General features: G+C 46.3%; 1 protein-coding gene and 1 non-coding gene across 2 annotated transcripts in view; one reads left to right on the forward strand and one right to left on the reverse strand.

Moving 5' to 3' along the window:
- Positions 1 to 11,246, reverse strand: part of LOC112478681 (transmembrane protein 178B-like) — a 189,104-nt gene that overhangs the window by 83,076 nt on the left and 94,782 nt on the right. The window lies entirely within an intron of this gene.
- LOC112478859 lies at positions 3,862 to 3,980 on the forward strand. The gene has a single exon (XR_003045977.1). It is a non-coding gene; the product is annotated as a 5S ribosomal RNA (ribosomal RNA).

The following is an 11,246-nucleotide window of genomic DNA, read 5'->3' on the forward strand; positions in this document are numbered from 1 at the left end:
GTAGGGAAAAATGATTTATTCAATAAACAGTATTTGGAAAACTGGATAACCTTCTGGGGAAAAAATTAAATTGATGGCATATTTTGCATCTTAATCCAGAATAAATTCCAAATAGATCAAATATTGGCTTGGAAAAAAGACTTAGGAAACAAAAGTATTGGAATTAACCATGAGAAAACATTTTTGTAGCCTTAGAGGGAGAAAGCTTTCAAAACTATAATGCAAAGTCCATAAAAGAAAATACTGATAAATTTGACTACATAAAAATACAAAATTTCCACAGAGAGCAATGCCCACTACAAGCAAAATCAAAAGACAAATAGAGCGAAATATTTACAATTCATATCGCAAAGGACTAATTTCTCTCACATAAAAAGCAGCCACATGTTGAGAAGATAAAGACCAACGACACAATTTAAAAATGAGCAAAAGATATGAACAGACAGTTCATGGCAGTACGATGTACCCTAAACATATGAAAAGTTGCCTAAGAGCACTCAAAATAAGAAAATGACAAATTAAATCTACACCGAGATGCCAATTTCAACTGCCGCTCTGTCAGAGGTCCCGAAGTTTGAACACGCCGGGAGGTGGTGGGGTGTGGGTGAGCACACTCCGACAGGCTGCTGTCAGAGTGCGAATTTTGTAAATTTGTAAACCTCTCTGGAGGGCAATTCATCAATATCTCTCAAAATTACAAAGGCTCAACTTGACCCAGAAATTACACTTTTAGTGATTTATCTGAAAAATGCAGTCTCACAGGTGTGAAATGACATAAATGCAAGGTTATTCATCGCCACTTTGCTTGTAAGAGCGACCTAAATTTCCATCAATAGGCAACGGGTTAAATAAATTATGCTGTATCTAACACAACGGGAGGCGATGCAGCATTTTTAAAAAAGACAAAACTCTCTGTAAACTGATATGGAAAGACTTATGAAACGAATTAAGCGAAAACAAGCAAGGTGCAGAACAGCATGTGATATATACTACATTTATTTATGTAAAAAGGAGAAGATGATGATACAGATGTATAGGTATGTGTTTGCACATGCATAAACATCCCGGGAAGGAAACTAGTAATATTAGTTGTCTAGGGAAGGATAACTGGGAGGTATGCAAAATGAAAGGGAAAGAAATGTTCCTCGTATATCCTTTTATACTTTAAAATGTTGAATCATGTGAATGTATTCCCAGTACCCAAAAAAAAATAGTCAATTATCATGCTAGAAACAAAACGAGGCAAAGTAAGATCATAAAAAAGCAAGTCGGGCTCTGGCCAGCATGGTTTTGAGGCCATCATGTCCCCTCTCTGAACTGCAGATTCTGATCCCGACCCTTCTGACCGCCACGTCACTGCCGCAGGGCACTCAGTATCCTCAGTGGATGCCTTTGAGACAGCGTCCAGAGCCCTCCTCTCCCCACAACTTGGGACACCCCTCTCTAAACCCCAAAGCAGTGCTGACCCTTCCCAGAGAGACTTTAGAATGGCTAACACAGACGGTAGGGGAGCCGATGGCGAGCCAGGCTCAGGTTGGGTCAGAGGCCGGCCCTGCCATTCCCACCGCTAACTCTGCCATGAGTTTGCAACCCAGTCCTGCGTTATCCTCCAATGACTAGGGCCTGGCTGCGATGGCCATTTAAATCACCAGCCCCCTCCCAAACTGAGGGCTCTACCTTCCCCTTGCCCGGACGAGCGGCTGCACCCCTGGCCCTGCGTGAGCCTCCCGTGCACTGACCCAGGTACACGGCCTGCCCCAAAGTTCCTGCTGCCCTGCCTGCCTGCCGACCTGGATGTCCCTCCCGCTGGCAGGGCTGGCCCATTTGCTCCTGGTGCCAGCGTGCCCTGGAAGGGCTTCCTCCACACCTTGTGTTAGTGGCTGCCCCCTGGGGCCCCTCCCACTGCTCAGGAGAACTCTGCCTTCACTTATGTGCCTCTCGTGGCCAACTCGTCAGAGCTTTGCTCCTGGAAACAGCTCTTTGAGTCTTGCCTTCATCTATGTTCTAGTACATTGTAGTGAGGATTCTCTCTTGCCATTTAATGTTCACTCCAGGTTCCATTATAACAGCTCAGAAAACCTCTTGTGAAGCCCTCGGCAAGCTCAGGCACCACCACTGCTAGAAGCTGAAATGCCACTTCGCTGTGGACCTCCAGACCCATGCTGGCTCCACCACCCTCTCCCAAAGTGTATGGCAACCTCCTTGGTTTGGACTTGAGTCCTTGTCAATTAATCAACACTAGGCCACGTGGCCCTGGACCTCCTCCAGTGGCAGGATTCAGGGACACCTTTCAGCTTGGTCTTACCAACAAATAACTTCGGCCGTTTGCATGGTTTCCCAGGTCTGGGCAAGTATGTGACCTTGACTCTCACTAGGCTTATCTTCGAGCCACAGCACATCCTGGAATTTCAAAGCAGCCTGTAATTTTGGTGTGTCCTCTTTTGTACTTCAAGGTCACAGTCACCAGCACAAGCAATCAGCTCTCAGATGACTGTCTTAATGGATGTTGGTTGCAGCTTATCCCAACTAGAACGTAAGGCTATTTCTTTTTATCTCCCCGTAACACCTAGGGAAGCACGATGCTCTGCAAATAAATATGTATATGACGGATGAGGAAAAAGATGTGGGACTATCGTTGTGCAGATCTCTCCATTTCTCCCTGACTCAGTTTCACATGGAAAATGAAGGCAGAAACACCTACCTCGCAGGGCTGTTGTGAAGATCTAATGAGTTCAGGTGTATGAAGGTACAGCTTTGGCCACTACGCACAACACAGGGGCTGTACGAACGAATGTACTGAGAGTCATTTTATAAACATATTATCAAAAGAAATATTTCTAGAAGGTACAGGTTCCATGCTATCCAAGTGAGCTTCCGATGCTCCCACATACTAGATTCTTGGCGACTATTTAAAGATGCTCAGAGGCAAGAGCCCTGACGAGAGGCCATGTTGTCAGCAGTGGCCCTGGTGAGGCCACGCGTGGTCCACTGGAATCGAGAGAACCATCTTCACGACAGTTCCCACGGTCCCATCTCCCGGAGGCCAGTGACATCCTGCCTGGGAAGCCTGTCCCATCCAAACTCTCCTCTAAGAGAATGTGCTTCGCCAGCTGTTCCTGCTGCTAAAACAGCCACACCTTGAACCATGTGACCTCCGACCCCCGCCTGAGACGGAGCCAGGGCTGGGCACCAGCCTCCCATGACAGGGCCCAGCACAAGATGCTGAACTAGTCCAATAAAATCGTCCCTCAAATGATACCAGAAACACTGAAAGAACGCAGCTGAAGTTGAAAAGGTGTCATAAGGTTAAACTACTACCAAAGAAAATAAAATAAACAAAATAAAGTGTAGGTTAGAGTTATGAGGGAGACAGGGACAGGGGAAGCTGGGTAGAAAGAGCAGACGAGGAGGGAGAAGGAGAGGCCCCAAGAAGGAGGGCAGGGTCCGGGGCTGGCCCAGGGCCTCGGTTTCCCAGGGAAAAACACGGTCAGGTGCAGCCTCTCGGGCACCCACTCTACCTGGGTAAGCTTTGTGGGTCCTCTGCAGTCAAGCCAGCCCGACTAGAAAACTCCCAGTACCTGAAAAGGCCTCCGTCTTCCAAAACGCAGCTCCTTCCCTGGACCGTGGCACCTACCTGACCCCTCGAGGACCAGCTCTGGTTTCCTGCCCATGATCTTGACTCTCTGACCACGAACTGAACCTGTCACCCTGACTCACTGATAATGGGTTTCTCCCCACCCGAACCCTGTTTTTCCTTTTTTATAGTATCGAGTCACTGTGGGCAAGGAAAAAAAACAAGTTATCAAGGATCTGAAAGATTTCAAGAAATTGAAGTTTCAAATGGAAAGAATTCCCAGGACAGTGTACGGCCATGCCACCCTGAACAAGCCCGATCCCGTCTGATCTCGGAAGCTAAGCAGGGTCGGGCCTGGTTAGTACTTGGATGGGAGACCACCTAGGAAAACCAGGTGCTGTAGGCGTAAAAAATAAAAATTAAGAGATTGTAAACTGACAACGTCCTTGTAATCTGTGAGGTCAACCAAGGTTGCCTCACCTAAAAAAAAAAAAAAAAATTCCCAGGAGAAGCTGATCAAAGACCAAAGTCCACATTAATGTCATAATTAAGACCATCTTTGGAGCCCTGCCCTGAATGAGGTGCTAAGCATCAGCTTCCCAAGAGTCTCGACTAACAGCCTGAGCCCTGACCGCCTGGGGCTGCAGACCTGTCTGGGTACGGGAGGATCAGTGGGGCGGCTGCAGCTCCAGGCACAAGAGGCTGGGATTGGAATTCAGAGCATCAGCAGTCCAGTGTCCGGGTTACCTGTCTCTTCCCCTCCATGAGCCTCCCAGACGTTTCCTTGCACCAGGGACCAACGAGACCGCTGGGAAAATATTCGTCCTGAGGGAAGGGTCACTATGCACAAGCTTTGTCCAAGGGCCACGGATCAGAATGTGTGTATGGGAGGGGGGCGGGGGCGTGATTCCAAATGCGGCCGGATGTGCCGCTCTGCAGCCCCCAGGCCCCTGGCTCCAGGGACTTGCGCCAGAGCCCTGGGGAAGAAATGTTTAACCGAGTAAACGAAAGGGCCAACTGCCAAACGTCCTGATAAGACATTGCCCGGCACATGAGGCAGCTCCGACGGTAACTAACAAAACAGAGGGAGTGATTTTTTCCCTCATAAAACGACCACCCAGAGCCAGGCTTCTAGCAGGCCAGGGTACACCAGCAAGCCAGACTAGCCTGTGTCTGGAGCCAACTGGGAGAGCAGAGGCTCCCACCGTCAGATGTGGGAAGCAGCAGGAGACCCTAGCAGTGCAAGCAGGAGAAGCAAGGGCAGGAGTCACTGGCAGAGAGGACGGGGTCCTGACACATTCTGAAGGAGGCATCGGGGCCCTTCAGGTAGCCAAGGGGCAAGAACATTCGGAAATATACATGAGACAGCCCCGGTGACTTCCTGAATCCGCTGGAATCTGAGGGTCTCTAAAGAACAACAGTCGGGGGAGAAAGACAGTGGAAATCAGGACAAGCTGACACATGCCTAAAACCTAAACGAGGACAATAACGCGACTGCAGCCCTGGCACGCACTCCGACCTAGTAAATTCAGTCAACAAACGCTTACTAAGCAACTGTGCGAGATGACGAAGGACCTGTGCCCTCCAGACTCTCACTGTATAACCTGTGTCCCAACAAACTGCCGTTCTCACTAGTAACCGTTAATAGTCTGTGAGAGAGAAGAATCCCCCCACTCCCAAGAAATCCACGAAGAACGTCTCTTCTTTGGTAAAAATCCTCCAAGCGAAGGAAAGAGTTTCTAAGAAGCATCAGTGATAGGAGCCCATCTGAGAGAGTTACCCACTGGACGCCAGTCCCACAGGGGACTGATTTCAGCATGTCTGAAGGCGACTGCTGACACGAACCTGGCCACTCTGCACACTGAGGAGGCCAGCATGCCGGGCTAACTCCACCACGGGCCGGCCCACAGGACAAGCCCACCACCCTCGCTCGGAACCTGCTACTTCCAGGAAAGGCTCTTGTCTCAGAAACGGCATAATCTTACATGTGCTCACAATTACCCATCATGCATCTCATCGGGTATCGGGCACTGTACTAGGTACAGGCTGAGAAAACAAAACGCGGTCTCCACAGTTCACACTGTGATGGGGGAGCAGAAAGGAGGAGGTGGGGGTGGTGGAAGCCGGAAATCAAGTATAAGGAAATACCACATCGATAAACGAGAACTATGTGGTGACAAACACATCAATGGTTAGGATACAAGTAGGTGCTTCTAAATTGTCTGACATCAGAAAATGATACTTATTAACATTACTAATGTACTCAACCAATTACTTTTTTCCTAGGTGACACAAGGAAAAATTCCAATCCCAGACCTGTTAGAAGAATGAAAAGTTCTAACTTAATAAAAGCACGACTTTTTAGCATTTACCAAGTTAAATCCATGTGCATTTTCAACAATTACGGGCAAAGCCAAGGGCCTGGAACGTGAGCGTGAACGCATGGACGGCAGGGTGACGTGTGAAGGCTGCCGAAGGTTAAGAGCTGCTTTCTCACATCCTTGGTTCCTCTAACCCCAAGCTGTTGAGAGATTTAAGGTCTGGGAAGAGATCGGCAAGGACATAGTACTTAATTCGGAGGCCCTGTGACTTACAATTTGTCGTGACTTAGAGTCAACGTTGTTTTTGTGAGGAATTTTAGCCAGATAAAGTACACTACAGCTTATTCGTTTAAATCCATGTCATTCTCCAGTAAAAAGCTCTGAAGAGTAACAAAATTCAGGCCTTGACATCATTAGACATCACCTTTGACATCAGGCCTATTATTGCACTGATTTTCGTCCATGCCTTGATGGACACTTCAACATGCTGACCACTCAACACCAATGTCCACACCATCCTTCCCGTTGGTTTCTCCCACTAATTCTTCCCAGCCAGGTGACCCACTTCCCTTCTCAAAATCCAGGATGCAATCGCCCAGAGGATTCCAAATAGAACATGCCCTAGAACTGGACCTAAGCCCAGTAGGAAGAGTCTAAAAATCTTCCCGGCTGCACATAATGTGTCCTTCATTGCAAAGGTCTTCTCAGTCATGGTGTCCTGAGGTCACATGCCAGCGGGCATTTGCCTGGATCCAAATCCCTAACTTCCCAGACCCCTAATTCCTACTTCCTAACTTCCTCTTGTGTCATAATTATTGTAGGTCCAGCTTCAAGGCACAAGGACTTCAAATATAAGCTAAGAGGGAAGCGTGTACAACTAGGAATAAGTAGGCCTGGGTAAGGACAACCCAACTCAAGGGTTAGCCCTGAATGAGGATGCCCGACAGTCTAAATATCAGCGTTTCAAGAGGTCCATGCTGGTGGGTGGACTCTGGCAGCAGGACCCTGTGGGTCAAGATGAGCCTCCTAGTTGGGCATTCGGAAGCACCACGATTCTAGGGAGGGAGTGGTAGATCACAGAAAGACTCAGCACCCAGGGAGGAAGACTTGCGAAGAGTTTTAGGAAATGAGGGATTCGGTTTTGCGTGATGAGATTCAAGGGCCAGACTCCAGGTTCAGTGACAGAAGATGAGCACACATGCCTTTGGCTCCTGGTCCTAGCCCCTGGCTGTGAACCTAAACTGTCACTGCAGATGTGAAGTGGCAGAGACACATTCACGTGCAAAGAAAAGCAATACTAGTGGGTAGCACCCTTGCAGAATTGAATGCAGGATGCAATCGCCCAGCCTGCTTGCCTCAAGAACTTCCTCTTCCTCCAAGAAGCCAGTGTACGCTGGGCCCCCTCTTCAGCCAGCCAGCCTCCATCAACCCTTCCCTAGCCAGCCTCTCTACATTGGTCACCCCCATATTGTATATTCCCACTGTTCGTACCATATCGTGAGCTTCAAAAAACATATATCGAGAACTTACTGTGTTAAGGCCTCAAAGAGCTTACGACCTACGCATTTAAAGATGTATTTATTAGCACATCATTGTGATGACACAAACTCGCCTTTGTTTCTGATCTCTGGCTATTTTATATACCTAATTTTGTATCTAAAATGGAATGTGAATTCCCTAGGGAAAGGCTCACACCTTCCGTAGCTTTTGAATTCTCACCAACCTACCCATGCAGTTCCCTATCACACTTGGTACACGAGGGAGAAAGAGATATTGGTGGGATTTTCCTCATTTGGAGCCTTTTGAAATGAGAATCAGCAGCGACAGAGGGCAGGGCACAAGAAAGCCTAGAATTTTACAGTTGGAAGTGACCTTAGAGATATCTGGTCACATTCCTCATTTCACAGATAAGGAAACTAAGAATCAGAAGAATCAAGGCGACAAGTCAAACAACTAGTACCTAGTAATTATGCAATTTGGGAACCGATGGAGACACCGCTGTCCTCTGCCAGGTGATACTGAAAATATCATTTCATAATACTTCAGATAGATCCTGAAAGATAATACTTCAAATAGACCCCATCACATGAATTTGAATACATCGCGGTGAAAAACTCCTCAAGTATGACCAAGTCTAATACAAGCCCGATTTGACACAGTGAGTTTAGCACTGGGGTCTTACTTTGGTCCCCCTGAAAGTGACTGAGGGAAGCAGGAGAGGGTCGCCGCCGGACGCATGGTAGAGAACGGGGGACAAGGCTGGAAGACATGTCATGCTTTTGCATATATTTGTATTTAATTTAAACTCTTCGCCAATTCTCTTCTTCTACCATCGTGACATATTGATAAGCACAAAGAATAAGGAAAAACACCTCGCTATACTGCTTCGAAGGCTTTACTCATGGAGAGTGAAGGACCACCAGCCATTTATAGCCTACGTTAGTTTAATGAGATTGATTTCGTCTCATGCGTGGGCTGAGACGGGAGGACTGCCGGAGGGGCACGGAAGCACGAGGCACGGATGGACAGAGGTGCCGGCCTGGGCGGATGTACAGGAGGGGCACTGGACCATGCAAGCAAGGCCGAGAGAGACAGAAGGGACCGGTGGGAGAAGGTTACAGAAGGGAAAGTCAAGTGCATTACAGACTAAATGAGGCAAAATCAAACTTCATCTCCTTTGCAGCAAAGCCAAGGGTCGGCTTGCCACTGGGCGCTCACGCGGCCCTGGGGGCAGAGGACACCTGTCCAAGATGGCCTGCCCTGACACTGGTATTAAAAAGGCACTCCCTCTGCTTTGGCCTTAATACTGCCCTGTCCTGAACCACTTAAATCCCACTCCATGCAGCCCTTTCTCTTTGAAAGGTCACTTTAAATTCTAAATATTGTCAAATAGAACCTGAACTGCAACTATTTCCCTAGACCTAATCTTTTGCTGTCAGCAAATTCAGAGTGGAAAAAAAATCAATAAAGGGATTAGCTGCGAGTGACATTGCATATTACAGCAGTGGTACATCGTGTCCAGGATGAAGGGCTTGCCAGCTGACTAACATTATGCAACCATTTCAGATGATGACTTTCTGTCACCCTCTCTTAAAAGGAAAAAAATTAATTAAACAAAATGCCTTTTTTTTCAAAAATTTTTCCACTTGGCAAAATCTGCCACTACTTTGCCTAAATGAATATTAACCCTTTAGAGCAGGTATTAATTTTTATAATATCTTATGTTGATATAGTTTTGAATTTAAGAAACTAAATTCTTAAATTATTGGGAGCGGGGCTGAAGGAGAGCGTTGTCATCCAAATTACAGAGAATTTAGGCAAATCCCAGCAAGAATATCTAGATCCTCAGCTTTCCAGTCTGCAGTCTTACTGTCTAGACCAGAGTTCTGAGTTTGACTTCGAAGGCGAGCCCACAAAATCAGTGCACCTCTTGCAATTATATCCCAACTATCCAAAGGTTACTTATAAAGCGATCTCTACGAAGCAAAAGCCAGCTGAGAACCCAAAATTAAGTGAGAAAAGGTTTGTGGGCAGACCTAAACGCCCACACACATGAAGTACACATTCCTTCTCAAAGGAACGGCCCACGGGCCTTCATTCAGAGCCTGCTGCTGCTTCCTTTGGACAAAAATTCTAACAGGAGAAATTCAGGAAATTATAACAAAAAAGAACTACTGCTAAAAGCAGGCAAACTAACAGTAGCCAAGAGGTTGTCAGCTAACATCAGTGTAGGACACAGGGACACAAAATGAAGACATAAAGTGTCAAAAGCCAGAGTAACTTGGGACCATTTAGAGTAGGGGCAAGCTGCCCAACAACCCTTGGGACATAATTGTATTGAAACGAAATACAATACTTGACCTTATGATGATGACAGTGTATCACCGACAATCTCCTAAAGAATGACTGGTACAAGTGAGCCATTTAAGAAGAAAGAAAATTCTATAATCGATTCTATAGTTATTTTAAAGAATGACTGGTACAAGTGAGCCATTTAAGAAAGAAAATTCTATAATCGATTCTATAGTTATTTCCATTAAAATTGTTTTAAGCTTTAAGTTTTAACACAAAGCCTAAGTAATCTAGAAATCTAACCTTCATAGTTCAGTTCATACCTCAATAATTGCAGAAGAAACGATTAGGAATTATTTAAGTAAAGAGTGCTAAAATGTCTATGCTCCTATGATCCAGATGCATAATTTCTTTCTGATAATTAATGATTTAAAAGAGAATATCTCCACTAGAATTTTTTCAAAGCCTAATCTACCCATTCAGTTTCACAGGAAATGCTTCTGTGATGGAGAACTTGACGATGAAAAGGTAGGAGTCTCTGCCCCTTCTTGTGTGAGTTGGTGCCAAACACATTGCCGGGCCCATTAACTATGAATCTGCTTTCCACCTACGGATGGAGCTGACGGAAAAGGAAGGAGTGAGAGTACTTATTAAAAGCCAAAGACTTAACACGGGAATAGCCAGCGCGTGACACAGATGACACCAGCACCTCCCCGCCCCAGCCACAGGAAGCACAGCTAACTGTCCAGCATTTATGAGACTTCCAAACCCTGCCCTCGACACAAATTCAGGCACCCACTAGAGTTGACCTTCAGAATAAAATTATTCCAGGCCTAGGTCATTGTTATATGGCCTCATATTAGATTTACATGTTGTCACAGTTGTGTTTCACATGAAATAAGCTTTCTTTGGTAGCTCCACTACCAATCACTGCTCAAATACGACCACGGTCCCACTTAAAGATCTGACCCAAATACCCCTCCTCAATGAAGCCTCCCCAGACTCTCAGGGGAAAGGGTTGGGAGCGCCAGTAAGAGATTAGTTCCATTTAGTTTCCATAACGTGTTGTATATTTCATTCGACTCAATCAGGAAACACTGTGCATCTACCCCATGTTAGGTGTGGTGCCAGGCACCGGAGCTACAAATGCATATACGACATGGGTCTTGCCTTCAAGGAGCTCACAGTCTACCTTACAGAATTTACCTCTGTTTTAAGTTCCTTAAGGGGAAAGTCTGTGTCATATTCATCTCTGGATCCCAGGGCCAAGTGCAATGTGCAAAAGTCTTCGGGACACTTAGCTGGCCACCCACACCAGGCCTTACAATCTGGACCTCAACAGCTAATTTTTGTGTGCGCACACCTCCATAAATTTGTGCAGATCTCATCTATTACTACACCTCGAGAACGGTTTAACTAGGAACTAATGAGGAGAACAAAAGAACTAATTGAGAATGACTATTTTTGCTTTGGGATAGAACTTACACATAATTATGTACCGCAAACTAGAAGTACTACACCTCCAATGTCTAATGATCGCTAATTCCTCCTCCCTCGGC

The sequence above is a fragment of the Pteropus alecto genome, unplaced genomic scaffold, assembly GCF_000325575.1.
Source record: "Pteropus alecto unplaced genomic scaffold, ASM32557v1 scaffold22, whole genome shotgun sequence".
Taxonomy (NCBI): Eukaryota; Metazoa; Chordata; class Mammalia; order Chiroptera; family Pteropodidae; genus Pteropus; species Pteropus alecto.